Genomic DNA, 15,193 nt, shown 5'->3' on the forward strand with positions numbered 1-15,193 from the left:
TCCTTCTTGCCTCCTCCTCACCCCCGCGGTCCTTCCAGGATATAAGGTGACGATCCCAAGCAACACAATATCATTATTATTATCGTTAAATATTCGACGATTTTTTAATAAATTTAACTGAAGAATATACGTATATCATATACGAACTGTTTGCAAAAGGGTATTGGAAAAATTGACGTGGAAAAACATTGTTTTTTATTAATACAACCCTTGCCCCCCCACCCACCCCACATTAGTTACCAGTAAGGTATTGTTTTGAAAATCACCGTTTTTTGTCAATAATATCCAATCTAATGGCACTGTTTTTGTATTAAATATTTATTAATATAAATTTATATAATTATGACAAATTTAAATAAACAAACTGTGTTATTAGATTAGATAATATAAAAAAACAATGATTTTTGAATACAATTTCTTACTGGTAAGGTGTGTGGGGTGGGTGGGGGGCTAAGGGTAGGCTTAATAAAAAACCGTTTTTTTGCAGAAAATAATTGCCTAAGAAAAAAGTTATTTTTAAGAAAATTATAGGTAATGAAAATCGTTTTTTTTTGTATCTATACTTTTCTCTTAAGTTTTACTTAACCTTAAAGTTTTGATCAAACTTCAGTTTTATTCAAGCTTAAACTTTAAAGAAATAAATTAAATTCAGCTGCCTATAATGCCTATTTAATCTGCAATAATTTGTGACTGATGAGACCTAATGGTCCGAAACTTTCACGATTAGTTGTCTATATACCGAGGTAGCTCTCCTATAAATTTAATTTTTCTAGGCTAATTAGTTCTTGATTTATTTAAATTTGGAAAAAATAATAAAGCACCTTTTTTTCAGGAAATTATTTTTTGCAAAAAGAACATTTTTTATTAATTCTACCCTTAGCCCCCCACCCACCCCACACACCTTCCAGTAAGAAATTCTTTGGAAAAATCACCGTTTTTGTATTAAATATTTATTTTAATATACATTTATATAATTATATAAATTTTAAATAAACAAACTGTGTTATTAGATTAGATATGAAAAATAATGATTTTTCCAAAGAATTTTTTACTGGTAAGGTGTGTGGGGTGGGTGGGGGGCTAAGGGTTGTCTTAATAAAAAGTTTTTTTTTGTATCTATACTTTTCTCACTTAACCTTAAAGTTTTGAACAAAACTTCAGTTTTATTCGAGCCTAAACTTTAAAGAAATAAATTAAATTCAGCTGCCTATAATGCCTATTTAATTTGCAAATAATTTGTGACTGATGATACCTAATGGTCCGAAACTTTCACAATTAGTAGTCTATATACCAAGCTAGCTCTCCTATAAATTTCATTTTTCTAGCTTAATTAGTTCTTGATTTATTCAATCTTAAACTTCTTCATTAATTTAAATTAAATTTGGAAAAAATTAATTAAGAAAGTACAGGTGCCTCGACTGCCTTGGTCAAATAACTTTGCACTGATGAGGCCTAATGATGCGAAACTTTCAGGATCAGTAGTCAATATACCAAGCTAGCTCTCCTATAAATATCGCTATTCTAGCTTAATTAGTTTTTGATTTATTTAAATTTGGAAAAAATAATAATTTTTTTCAGAAAATTATTTTGTGCAAAAAAAACATTTTTTATTAATTCTACCTTTAGCCCCCCACCCACCCCACACTACTTACCAGTAAGAAATTCTATGGAAAAATCACCGTTTTTGTATTAAATATTTATTAATATAAATTTATATAATTATGACAAATTTAAATAAATAAACTGTGTTATTAGATTAGATATTCATGGCGAAGCAAGCTATGATTCATGCGTATTATTTGGGAAAAACAATGATTTTTGTAAACAATTTCTTACTGGTAAAATGTGTGGGGTGGGTGGGGGGCTAAGGGTAGTATTCATGAAAAATGGTGTTTTTTGTAAAAGATGAAACCATTTTTTAAGAAAACTACCCTTACACCCCCCACCCACCCCACATACTTTACCAGTAAGAAATTCCTATGAAAAATCACTGTTTTCCAAAATAATACGCATGAATAACAGCTGATTTTGTCATTGATATCCAATCTAATAACACAGTTTATTTATTTAAATTTCATATAATTATGTATAAGTATATTAATAAATATTTAATACAAAAACAGTGATTTTTCAATAAAATTTCTTGCTGGTAAGCTGTGGGGGGTGGGTGGGGGTGTAAGGTTTATGTTATTGATAAACCTTTTTTTTGCATAAAATTATTACTTTAAAAAAAAATTTAATTAATTAAATAACTTACACTCTCAGGTTACAGTTTATTCTTTATTTCTAATCACTTATAGACAGCATGGAAAGTTTTGTATATATTTTTTATCAAAGCTTCTTAATTATTATATTATCATGTTTATTCAGTGATTTTGTTCTACTTATGTAATTTTTTTTGTAATATTTCTTAAATATACCAACGAATACATATTTGGGAATAAAAATGGATACCGACTTATTATTTTGATAATAATTTTTAACCGAATTTTAATTGATCAGTTACTGGGATTGTTGTGTCTGGTTGTAGTGGATTTTCAAAAAAAATTATACAAAAATGCTTCCAGAGCACAGATTTCCTTGATTTTTTTTAGATGAGAGCTAGAAAATAATTTAAAGAAAAAAACCCTTTTTTTATTAATACTACCCTTAGCCCCCCACCCACCCCACACACCTTACCAGTGAGAAATTGTTTACAAAAATCATTATTTTTCATATCTAATCTAATAACACAGTTTGTTTATTTAAAATTTATATAATTATATAAATGTATATTAATAAATATTTAATACAAAAACGGTGATTTTTCCAAAGAATTTCTTACTGGTAAGGTGTGTGGGGTGGGTGGGGGGCTAAGGGTAGAATTAAAAAAAAATGTTTTTTTTGCACAAAATAATTTCCTGAAAAAAAGGTGCTTTATAATTTTTTCCAAATTTAAATAAATCAAAAACTAATTAAACTAGAATAGCGAAATTTATAGGAGAGCTAGCTTGGTATATTGACTACTCATCCTAAAAGTTTCGAATCATTAGGCCTCATCAGAGCAAAGTTATTCGAGCCAAGGCAGTCGAGGCACCTATACTTTCTTAATTAATTTTTTCTGTAATTTATTAATTTTACTTTTTGAAGTTTAAGCTTAAATAAATTAAAAACTAATTAAGCTAGAAAAATGAAATTTATAGGAGAGCTAGCTTGGTATATTGACTAATAATCGTGAAAGTTTCGGACCATTAGGTCTCATCAGTCACAGATTATTTGCAAATTAAATAGGCATTATAGGCAGCTGAATTTAATTTATTTCTTCAAAGTTTAAGCTTGAATAAAACTGAAGTTTGTTCAAAACTTTAAGGTTAAGTGAGAAAAGTATAGATACAGAAAGTACAGTTTTTTTTTATCACCTATAATTTTCATAAAAATAATTTTTTTCTCAGTCAATTATTTTTTGCAAAAAAACGATTTTTCATTAGGCTTACCCTTAGCCCCCCACCCACCCCACACACCTTACCAGTAAGAAGTTGTTTACAAAAATCATTGTTTTTCATCTTTAATCTAATAACAAAATTTGTTTATTCAAATTTGATATAATTATATAAATATATATTAATAAATATTTAATACAAAAACGGGGATTTTTCAAAAGAATTTCTTACTGGTAAGTTGTGTGGGGTGGGCGGGGGGCTAAGGGTTGTCTTAATAAAAAACGTTTTTTTTTTGCAGAAAATTTCTGCCTGAAAAAAAAATGCTTTTTAAGAAAGTCACAGGCATGACATTAAATCCGATTATTATAGTTGAAGTTCAACCAAAAATAAACGTTTATTTAATTTTCTCGTGTGTGTGTGTAATTTGGACAGGAGGGCCTTCACCTCGCGGCTTCTATCTTATCGTGCGACTTCAAAGCGCCACTTCTAATCTGTTTTGAATCCGAATGGCAAAATAGCCGTGAAATATGACCAACAAACGAACGAACGCGGTCGAATATTATTATCTCGAATTAAATCGCGACAGTCGGTTCTAGCGTTGATTTATCAAAAACGGCACCGCAAAAGTGTTGCAGCAACAACAGCAGCAGCGGCAGCTTAAACGCGTCATGATTTATCATCCTTCGGGATCATTATGTCTGCCGCCGGTGCGTTTTCTGGATTTAATCGCCCCCCTGGACTCGATATTCGGGATAAGGTCCCTAATCCGGAAAAATGCCGCTGCCCCTCTCTGGAAAATGAGGGTGTGAGGGAGGGTGGGTTTACACAAGTTTTAACGGGTTGTCATTTGTAAAGTGGCCCGAAATATCGAGGGTGCTTGACCCAAATATCCGCGGGTGTGACGTAAACGGGAATGGCGCACTTTATTTAATATAAGAAGTTTTCATTCCTCCCCCTTGCAGCTCCGAAAAAAGTGCATTTTCTTCATTCAATATCTCACGTCTTAGTGTAGCATTCACGTCTTTGCCCGAAATTTTAATAAAACCGGAATATCGAACCCGGAAACGGAAACGACCGTCATTCCCATCATGCTGATCCGGGCGGGGGGGCGTATGTTTTCAATTTTGCACTTTTATTGCTCTATGCACCCTCCCGTCCTTCCTTAAATCCGTCAAATGGGAATTTAATAAATTCCGATTAAAAGATGCCTCCCTCCCCCTGCCTCTCACCCGCTGCTTGCGGCAGCAGGAGGATCAGATTTCCCGATTTTATATCGTTCGTTCCTATTTATAGCCCGGAACAATTCTGAAACTGGCAAACTGATAAAATCGCCTCAAATAAAATGAATTTCTTCTTTTTGCTGCTGCTGCTATTGCTACTTCCCAGTGACGTATCCCAAGTAATTTATTATTACCGTTAATTATACATATATTTATTCAACTTTGGTCAAGGTATATTTATTAAACTGTAGAATATACGTATATCATGTACGAACTGTTTACAAAAGAGCATTGAAAAAATTGACGTGGAAAAACATTGTTTTTGATTAATACAGCCCTTAGCCCCCCACCCACCCCACACAGCTAACCAGTAAGAACTTCTATTGAAAATCACCGTTTTTTGTTCATAATATCTAATGTAATGGCACTGTTTTTGTATTAAATATTTATTAATATACGTATATACAATTATATTAAATTTAATTAAACAAACTGTGTTATTAAATTAAATATAAAAAAAAATGATTTTTGCAAACAATTTTTTACTGGTAAGGTGTGTGGGGTGGGTGGGGGGCTAAGGGTAAGCCTAATGAAAAACCGTTTTTTTGCAGAAAATAATTGCCTGAAAAAAAATTTATTTTTATGAAAATTATAGGTGACAAAAAAATCTGTACTTTCTGTATCTATACTTTTCTCACTTAACCTTAAAGTTTTGAACAAACTTCAATTTTATTCAAGCTTAAACTTTAAAGAAATAAATTAAATTCAGCTGCCTATAATGGCTATTTAATTTGCAAATAATCTGTGACTGATGAGACCTAATGGTTCGAAACTTTCACGATTAGTAGTCAACATACCAAGCTAGCTCTCCTATAAATTTCATTTTTCTAGCTTAATTAGTTTTTGATTTATTCAATCTTAAACTTCTTCATTAATTTAAATTAAATTTGGAAAAAAATAATTGAAAGAGTACAGGTGCCTCGACTACCTTGGCTCGAATAACTTTGCACTGATGAGGCCTAATGATTCGAAACTTTCAGGATCAGTAGTCAATATACCAAGCTAGCTCTCCTATAAATTTCGCTATTTTAGCTTAATTAGTTTTTGATTTATTTAAATTTGGAAAAAATAATAAAGCACTTTTTTTCAGGAAATTATTTTGTGCAAAAAAAACATTTTTTATTAATTCTACCCTTAGCCCCCCACCCACCCCACACACCTTACCAGTAAGAAATTCTTTGGAAAAACACCGTTTTTGTATTAAATATTTATTAATATACATTTATATAATTATATAAATTTTAAATAAACAAACTGTGTTATTAGATTAGATATGAAAAATAATGATTTTTGTAAACCATTTCTCACTGGTAAGGTGTGTGGGGTGGGTGGGGGGGTAAGGGTAGGGTTAATGAAAAATGTTTTTTTTTTAGTATATTGCCTACTGATCTTGAAAGTTTCGAATCATTAGGCCTCATCAGCAAAAAGTTATTTGAGCCAAGGCAGTCAAGGCACCTATACTTTCTTTATTATTTTTTTCTGTAATTAATTAATTTTGCTTTTTGAAGTTTAAGCTTAAATAAATCAAGAACTAATTAAGCTAGAAAAATGAAATTTATAGGCAAGCTAGCCTGATATATTGACTACTAATCGTGAAAGTTTCGGATCATTCGGTCTCATCAGTAAAAAGTTATTTGACCCAAGGCAGCCGAGACACCTATACTTTCTTATTTATTTTTTTCTTTAATTAATTAATATTGCTTTTTGAAGTTTAAGCTTAAATAAATAAAGAACCAATTAAGCTAGAAAAATTAAAATTTATAAGAATCCAAGCTTGGTAAGTTGCCTACTGAATTTGAAAGTTTCGAATCATTAAACCTCATCAGTGCAAAGTTATTTGAGGCAAGGCAGTCAAAGCACCTGTACTTTTTTTAATTATTTTTTTCCAAATTTAATTTAAATTAATGAAGAAGTTTAAGCTTGAATAAATCAAAAACTAATTAAGCTAGAAAAATGAAATTTAGAGGAGAACTAGCTTGGTCTATAGACTACTAATCTTAAAAGTTTCGGACCATTAGGTCTCATCAGTCACAAATTATTGCAGATCAAATAGGCCTTATAGGCAGCTGAATTTTTTTCAAAACTTAATGATTTAATTTAAAAAAACGGAATTTTCACTTATTTGTGATAAAAAATGGCACAAGTACTGCAATTTTAATATCGATAAAATATGTTTTTTTCACGTTTTACTCGGAAACCTTAAGGTTATGTGAGAAAAGTATAGATACAAAAAATACAGATTTTTTTTATCACCTATAATTTTATTAAAAAGCATTTTTTTCTTAAGCAAGTATATTCTGCAAAAAAAACCGTTTTTTATTAAGACAACTCTTAGCCCCCCGCCCACCCCACACAACTTACCAGTAAGAAATTCTTTTGAAAAATCCCCGTTTTTGTATTAAATATTTATTAATATATATTTATATAATTATATAAAATTTAAATAAACAAACTGTGTTATTAAATTAGATATGAAAAACAATGATTTTTGTAAACAATTTCTCACTGGTAAGGTGTGTGGGGTGGGTGGGGGGCTAAGGGTAAGCCTCATGAAAAACCGTTTTTTTGCAGAAAATTATAGGTGACAAAAAAATCTGTACTTTTTGTATCTATACTTTTCTCACTTAACCTTAAAGTTTTGAACAAACTTCAGTTTTATTCGAGCCTAAACTTTAAAGAAATAAATTAAATTCAGCTGCCTATAATGCCTATTTAATTTGCAAATAATTTGTGACTGATGAGACCTAATGGTTCGAAATTTTCACGATCAGTAGTCAACATACCAAGCTAGCTCTCCTCTAAATTTCATTTTTCTAGCTTAATTAGTTTTTGATTTATTCAAGCTTAAACTTCTTCATTAATTTAAATTAAATTTGGAAAAATAATTGAAAGAGTACAGGTGCCTCGACTACCTTGGCTCGAATAACTTTGCACTGATGAGGCCTAATGATTCGAAACTTTCAGGATCAGTAGTCAATATACCAAGCTAGCTCTCCTATAAATTTCGCTATTTTAGCTTAATTAGTTTTTGATTTATTTAAATTTGGAAAAAATAATAAAGCACTTTTTTTCAGGAAATTATTTTGTGCAAAAAAAACATTTTTTATTAATTCTACCCTTAGCCCCCCACCCACCCCACACACCTTACCAGTAAGAAATTCTTTGGAAAAATCACCGTTTTTGTATTAAATATTTATTAATATACATTTATATAATTATATAAATTTTAAATAAACAAACTGTGTTATTAGATTAGATATGAAAAATAATGATTTTTGTAAACAATTTCTCACTGGTAAGGTGTGTGGGGTGGGTGGGGGGGGTAAGGGTAGGGTTAATGAAAAATGTTTTTTTTTTTAGTATATTGCCTACTGATCTTGAAAGTTTCGGATCATTAGACCTCATCAGCAAAAAGTTATTTGAGCCAAGGCAGTCAAGGCACCTATACTTTCTTTATTATTTTTTTCTTTAATTAATTAATATTGCTTTTTGAAGTTTAAGCTTAAATAAATAAAGAACCAATTAAGCTAGAAAAATTAAAATTTATAGGAATCCAAGCTTGGTAAGTTGCCTACTGAATTTGAAAGTTTCGAATCATTAGACCTCATCAGTGCAAAGTTATTTGAGCCAAGGCAGTCAAAGCACCTGTACTTTTTTAATCATTTTTTTCCAAATTTAATTTAAATTAATGAAGAAGTTTAAGCTTGAATAAATCAAAAACTAATTAAGCTAGAAAAATGAAATTTAGAGGAGAGCTAGCTTGGTCTATAGACTACTAATCTTAAAAGTTTCGGACCATTAGGTCTCATCAGTCACAAATTATTGCAGATCAAATAGGCCTTATAGGCAGCTGAATTTTTTTGAAAACTTAATGATTTAATTTAAAAAAACGGAATTTTCACTTATTTGTGATAAAAAATGGCACAAGTACTGCAATTTTAATATCGATAAAATATGGTTTTTTCACGTTTTACTCGAAAACCTTAAGGTTATGTGAAAAAAGTATAGATACAAAAAATACAGATTTTTTTATCACCTATAATTTTATTAAAAAGCATTTTTTTCTTAAGCAAGTATATTCTGCAAAAAAACCGTTTTTTATTAAGACAACCCTTAGCCCCCCACCCACCCTACACAACTTACGAGTAAGAAATTGAATGCTCAAATTGTCTCCCTTTTGTAAACAGAATCGTACATGATATACGTATATTTTACAGTTAAATGTACTAAAAAATCGTTGAATACATGTATATTCAACGATAATAATATATGATATGTTGCTTGGGTGGTCTAGTAGACTCATATTTATTATTAGTAGAGTGACTTACGCTCTACCGAAAACTGTCATAAAACATTCTACTCAAATCAAGTCTACAACAAATACAAACACTTAAAGAAGACATTGTTTCTAACACGATGTTCTTCTAACCGACATAATGCGAACGAGAACACCCAACAGCAAGCAAGAATTAACGGTATCGACCATGGTATTCGATTGAATCGATTTACCATCGATCTCGATATGGTATCGCACACACACACACACACACACACGGAACTGTCCGTAAAATGGGCATTTCTCTTCTATGTAAAGGTGAAACTGAGCGCGTAATAGTGCGGTCAAACGCAGTTGCTAGTCGTGTGGAAAGTCAAAAGTTGCCTTTAAATGTATTTTTTGAAAATTATCGAAAGGGAGTTAAAAATAGGCACCAAAGGAACCACTGGAAATTGAAAAAAACTAACGTCCAAGGCTACTGGAAAAATTACAATTTTTTCCCAACTTTGAAGTGCTAAATCTTGAAAAATATTAGTGATATAACTTTTTCAGTGGTACCAAACGATTCAGGAGGTTCCAAATATTCAAGAAAAGTTAAAAATGTAATTTTAAAGTCGATAGTTTTCCCAGGAAAAAACTCCAAAATCGACCGATTTTGGGTAACACCTATCTCCTATGGATCGAGTTTTCCTTGCAACTTTGAAAGGCCATATCTCGAAAAACATTGGTCGTATCACTTTCCCAGTGGTACCATCTGATTCAGAAGGGTTCAAATATATTAAAAATGGTAGAAAATTCATTTGAGATTTAACAGTTTTCCCAGGAAAAAATTCCAAAGTTGGCCATTTTAGAGTAACATCTAGGAAAAACTTTGAAGGGCTATATATCGGAAAGTATCACTGGTACGACTTTCCCAGTGGTACCAAATAATTCACAAGGGTCCAAATATTTAAAAATTGAGAATTTTCGCACAAAAAAAAATCTAAAGATTCGAAAAAACGACCATCTAAAGACGCATGAGAAAATTGACATTATTTGATGAAAATAAATTGGTTCCCAACTTTGAACGGTTATATCTCCAACAATATCAATGGTACAATTTTCCCAGTAGTACCAGACGATTCAGAAGGTTCCAAATATTCTAGAAACGTCGCAAAATGAATTTGAAAGTCAATAGATTTCCCAGGAAAAAATTCGAAAGTTGGTCGGTTTTGAGTGACACCTACCAAAAACTTTGACGAGCTATATCTCGGAAAAAAATCAATGGTACCACTTTCCCAGTGGAAGGTTTCACAGATGCCAGAAACGTTGATAAATTTATTTGAAAGTCAATAGTTTTTCCAAGAAAAAATTCCAAAGTTAGCCATTTTTTTTGCAACATCTCCCCCAAGGGGTCGAGTTTTCCCAGCAACTTTGAAGAGCCATATCTCGGAAAATATTAGTCGTACCACTTTCCCGGTGGTACCAAACGATTCAGAAAGGTTCAAATATTATAAAAATGTTAGAAAATTCAATTTAGAGTCGATAGTTTCCCCAGGAAAAAATTCCAAAGTTGGCCGTTTTTGAACAGGACCTATCCCCTTCCCTTAGAGGTAGAGTTTAGGTAGAGTTTTCCTAGAAATACCAGCTGTCTAGGATCTTGATGAAACTTCTCTAAAATATTGCAAAGAACCCAAAGAACCATTGGAAATTGAAAAAATTACAATCGAAAAAATATTTAAAAAAATGAAATTTTCAAGTGAAAATCGATTTTTTTCCCAAGGCCATATCTCGGAAAATATTAACGGTACCACTTTGCCAGTGGTACCAAACGGTTCAGAAGGTTCCAAATATCCTAGAAACCTACAGAAACTTATTCGAAAGTCAACATTTTTCTTAGAAAAAAATTCCAAAGTTGACTACTTTTGAGCAACACACACCTACCTACCCCTTGATAGGTCCAATTTTCCTAACACCTTTCAAAAGCCATATCTCGAAAAATATTAGTCGTACCACATTCCCGGTAGTACCAAACGATTTAGAAGGTTCCAAATATTCCAGGAATATCAAAAAATTAATTTGAAAAACGATAGTTTTTCCAGGAAAAAATTCCAAAGTTAGAAATTTTTTTTTTGCAACACCTCTCCCAAAGGATCGAATTTTCCCAGCAACTTTGAAGAGCCATAATTTGAAAAATATTAGTCGTACCACTTTTCCAGTGGTACCAGATGATTCAGAAGGTTCCAAATATCCTAGAAACCTAGCGAAATTAATTTGAAAGCCAATAGTTTTTCATGGAAAAAATTCCAAAGTTAGCTATTTTTTAGCAACACCTCTCCCAAAGGATCGAATTCTCCCAGCAACTTTGAAGAGCCATAATTTAAAAAATATTAGTCGTACCACTTTCCCAGTGGTACCAAACAATTCAGAAGGTTCCAAATATTCCAGGAATATCAAAAAATTAATTTGAAAATCGATAGTTTTTCCAGGAAAAAATTCCAAAGTTAGCCATTTTTTTGCAACACCTCTCCCATAGGATCGAATTCTCCCAGCAACTTTGAAGAGCCATAATTTAAAAAATATTAGTCGTACCACTTTCCCAGTGGTACCAGATGATTCAGAAGGTTCCAAATATTCTAGAAATGTCGAAAAATTGATTTGAAAAACTTCCAATCGGTCGAATGTTTTTAGCAACTTTGAAGAGCCATATCTCGGAAAATATTAGTCGTACCACTTTGCCAGTGGTACCAAACGATTCAGAAGGTTCCAAATATTCTAGAAATATAGAAAAATTAATTTGAGAGTCGATAGTTTTCCCAGGAAAAAATTCCAAAGTTAGCCATTTTTTCGCAACACCTCTCTCAAAGGATCGAATTCTCCCAGCAACTTTGAAGAGCCATAATTTAAAAAATATTAGTCGTACCACTTTCCCAGTGGTACCAGATGATTCAGAAGGTTCCAAATAATCTATAAATGTCAAAAAATTAATTTGAAAATCGATAGTTTTCCCAGAAAAAAATTCCAAAGTTAGCCATTTTTTAGCAACACCTCTCCCAAAGGATCGAATTCTCCCAGCAACTTTGAAGAGCCATATCTCGGAAAATATTAGTCGTACCACTTTCCCAGTGGTACCAGATGATTCAGAAGGTTCCAAAGATTCTAGAAATGTCAAAAAATTAATTTGAGAATCGATAGTTTTTCCAGGAAAAAATTCCAAAGTTAGCCATTTTTTAGCAACACCTCTCCCAAAGGATCGAATTCTCCCAGCAACTTTGAAGAGCCATAATTTAAAAAATATTAGTCGTACCACTTTCCTAGTGGTACCAGATGATTCAGAAGGTTCCAAATATTCTAGAAATGTCGAAAAATTAATTTGAGAATCGATAGTTTTCCCAGGAAAAAATTCCAAAGTTAGCCATTTTTTAGCAACACCTCTCTCAAAGGATCGAATTCTCCCAGCAACTTTGAAGAGCCATATCTCGGAAAATATTAGTCGTACCACTTTCCCAGTGGTACCAGATGATTCAGAAGGTTCCAAAGATTCTAGAAATGTCAAAAAATTAATTTGAGAATCGATAGTTTTTCCAGGAAAAAATTCCAAAGTTAGAAACTTTTTTTGCAACACCTCTCCCAAGGGATCGAGTTCTCCCAGCAACTTTGAAGAGCCATATCTCGAAAAATATTAGACGTACCACTTACCCAGTGGTACCAAACGATTCAGAGGGTTCCAAATATTCTAGAAATGTCGAAAAATTTATTTGAAAATCAATAGTTTTCCCAGGAAAAAATTCCAAAGTTAGCCATTTTTTTTCGCAACACCTCCAAAGGGTCGAGTTCTCCCAGCAACTTTGAAGAGCCATATCTCGGAAAATATTACTCGTACCATTTTCCCAGTGGTACCAAACGATTCAGAGGGTTCCAAACATTCTAAAAACGCCCATAAGTTGACTTGAAATTAAATAGTTTTTTCAGCAAAAAATTCCAAAGTTTGACCGGAAAATTCCGCTCTCATCTCGTTGAAAACTTTTCCCAATTGTTTCTTAGACGTCGGTATGCGATGACGTGAGCACCGATGGATCTCAAAACTTATATTTATACGAAGTTGCCTGTTTTTTTTTGTTTTTTTGAAAGTAATAAAATCGGACGGGACAATAATAATAATAATAGTCCGGTCCGGTTAAGATTCCTTTACAAAGTGGTTTAATGAAACGGAACGGAGTAGATAGAGGAGAGAGAGAGAAGTTTACGGAAGTCCGACAGTTGAACGTCTTTTTTTTTTTTTATTTATCGGAGTTGTGAAAAATAACTTCGGTTCGAGTTAGTTTTCGACTGTTTCAGCTGGACCGAGAGGAAGGGGCGGGGGATTCTTATTTTTTGCTTAGAAAGGCCGAAACCGCAAAAGATTATCTTTAGAACGGACGGAAAATGAAATTCCTCGCCTTAAAGTCGAAATAAATGAAAGTCGAGCGACCGAAAGAGAGCTAAAAATCGCAGTCTCTTCTTATTTACGCCGATAATTATTGCCGCGATAAAAGTTAATGTTTTACTCTTCGTTCGGTCGCTCGCTCGCAGAGAGGAGACTTTAAAAGTAGTCGCGCGACTTTCGCTAAAACGGCCCCCTCGGATCCAGTTGTTTCGTTTCATTTCGGTCAATAATAAAACTCGTTTTCACATGCCCTTTATGTAGATTTTTCGAAAAAAATATATAAATATAACAATAAAACTGTTTGTCTATCCCTCTCCCTCACGCCCACCGTTAGGGCCATCGGACAAGGCAGATAAAGACGCACGATTTATCGGGCGACATCAATCAGCAAAAGTGGTTTTTTGAACGTTTTAATAAAAGTTTCGTGCAACTTGGCTGCGCCCTTATGGAGACAAATTGCCTGAAATAAAATGTTTATTTTGCTCCCCTGTTATCTCCCCAAATCATTGACATATGGCATAAATTGTAGACCCATTCATTGTCTTTTAAATAAAGTTGGTTTGATCGGAATAGCACCGGTAGATCAGGAGATATTAGCTGTAGACTCACAGGTTGACCCTCCAAGATCCCACTTCTGATATTTACTGATGAACCGCTGATGCGATAAAAAAATGTTATGGTGTAATTGTGTAGATGATGATGACAGTGGATTCAATTAGAGCAATGTTGTAGAGCGTATTTTCACGAAAAAAAACCGTAAAAAAAAAAATTGTTTTTTTGAAAAAAAAAATTTTTTTTTTTAAAAAATTTGTTTTTTTTTATATATATCGATAGAGCATCTAAAATCATTCAAAAAAGTTTAATAAAACTTTTTTTGAAAATGCATTAAAAAAAAGTTATAGACCAATTTCCCTGTGTCAAAAAATTGTCAATATTTCGGTTTTTATTTTTTTCCGGGAAAACTATCAATAGGAGGAAAAAACTGTTTTAATAAAACTTGTTTGGAATTTCAATGCGCATCAGATGCAACAAAAAAATCATTTCGATCTTCAATAGTTTTCTAGAAAATCAAGAAAAACCGCTAAACAGTTTTCCCGAGTTTCCCTCGAAAACTATTGGGAAAATTTAAAAAATTCTTTTACCGTTGGATTCGTTGTTAAAAATGCTACAAATAATGTAGAATAACTTTTAGTCGTAAATCTCGAAATAAAGAAGTTATGGACAATTTTCGAAAAAATGGAAAATTTTTGATGAAAATTTAGGAAAAAAAAATTTTTGAAAAAAATAATTTTTTTTTCGGTAGATCGATAGAATATCTAAAATACTTTAAAAAAGCTTAATAAAACTTTTTTGGAAAATGCACCGAAAAAAAGTTATAGCCAAATTTCCCTGTCTCAAAAAATCCAAAGGGGTACCCCCGGGAAAATTGTCATTATTTCGGTTTTTATTTTTTCCTGCGAAAACTATTGGCTGGAGAAGAAAATTGTTTTTATAAAAATTGTTTGGAATTTCAATGCGCATCAGATGCAACAAAAAAATCATTGCTATCTTCAAAAGTTTTCCAGAAAATTGGGAAAAACTTGTAAACAGTTTTCCTGAGTTTTCTCGAAAACTATTGGGAAAATTAGGAATTTTCTTTTACCGTTGGATTCCTTGTTAAAAATGCTACAAATAATGTAGAATAACTTTTAGTCGTAAATCTCAAACTAAAGAAGTTATGGACAATTTTTGAAAAAATGACAAATTTTTGGTGAAAATTTTGAAAAAAAAATTTTTTTGAAAAAAATTATTTTTTTTTTGGTAGATCGATAGA

At 32.0% G+C, this 15,193-nt stretch overlaps 1 protein-coding gene across 2 annotated transcripts in view; it reads right to left on the reverse strand.

The window, feature by feature from the left end:
• LOC126747702 (monocarboxylate transporter 12-like) overlaps positions 1 to 15,193 on the reverse strand; it is a 75,624-nt gene that overhangs the window by 58,212 nt on the left and 2,219 nt on the right. The gene's annotated exons all lie outside the window — the stretch shown is intronic.

The sequence above is a fragment of the Anthonomus grandis genome, chromosome 19, assembly GCF_022605725.1.
Source record: "Anthonomus grandis grandis chromosome 19, icAntGran1.3, whole genome shotgun sequence".
Lineage (NCBI taxonomy): Eukaryota > Metazoa > Arthropoda > Insecta > Coleoptera > Curculionidae > Anthonomus > Anthonomus grandis.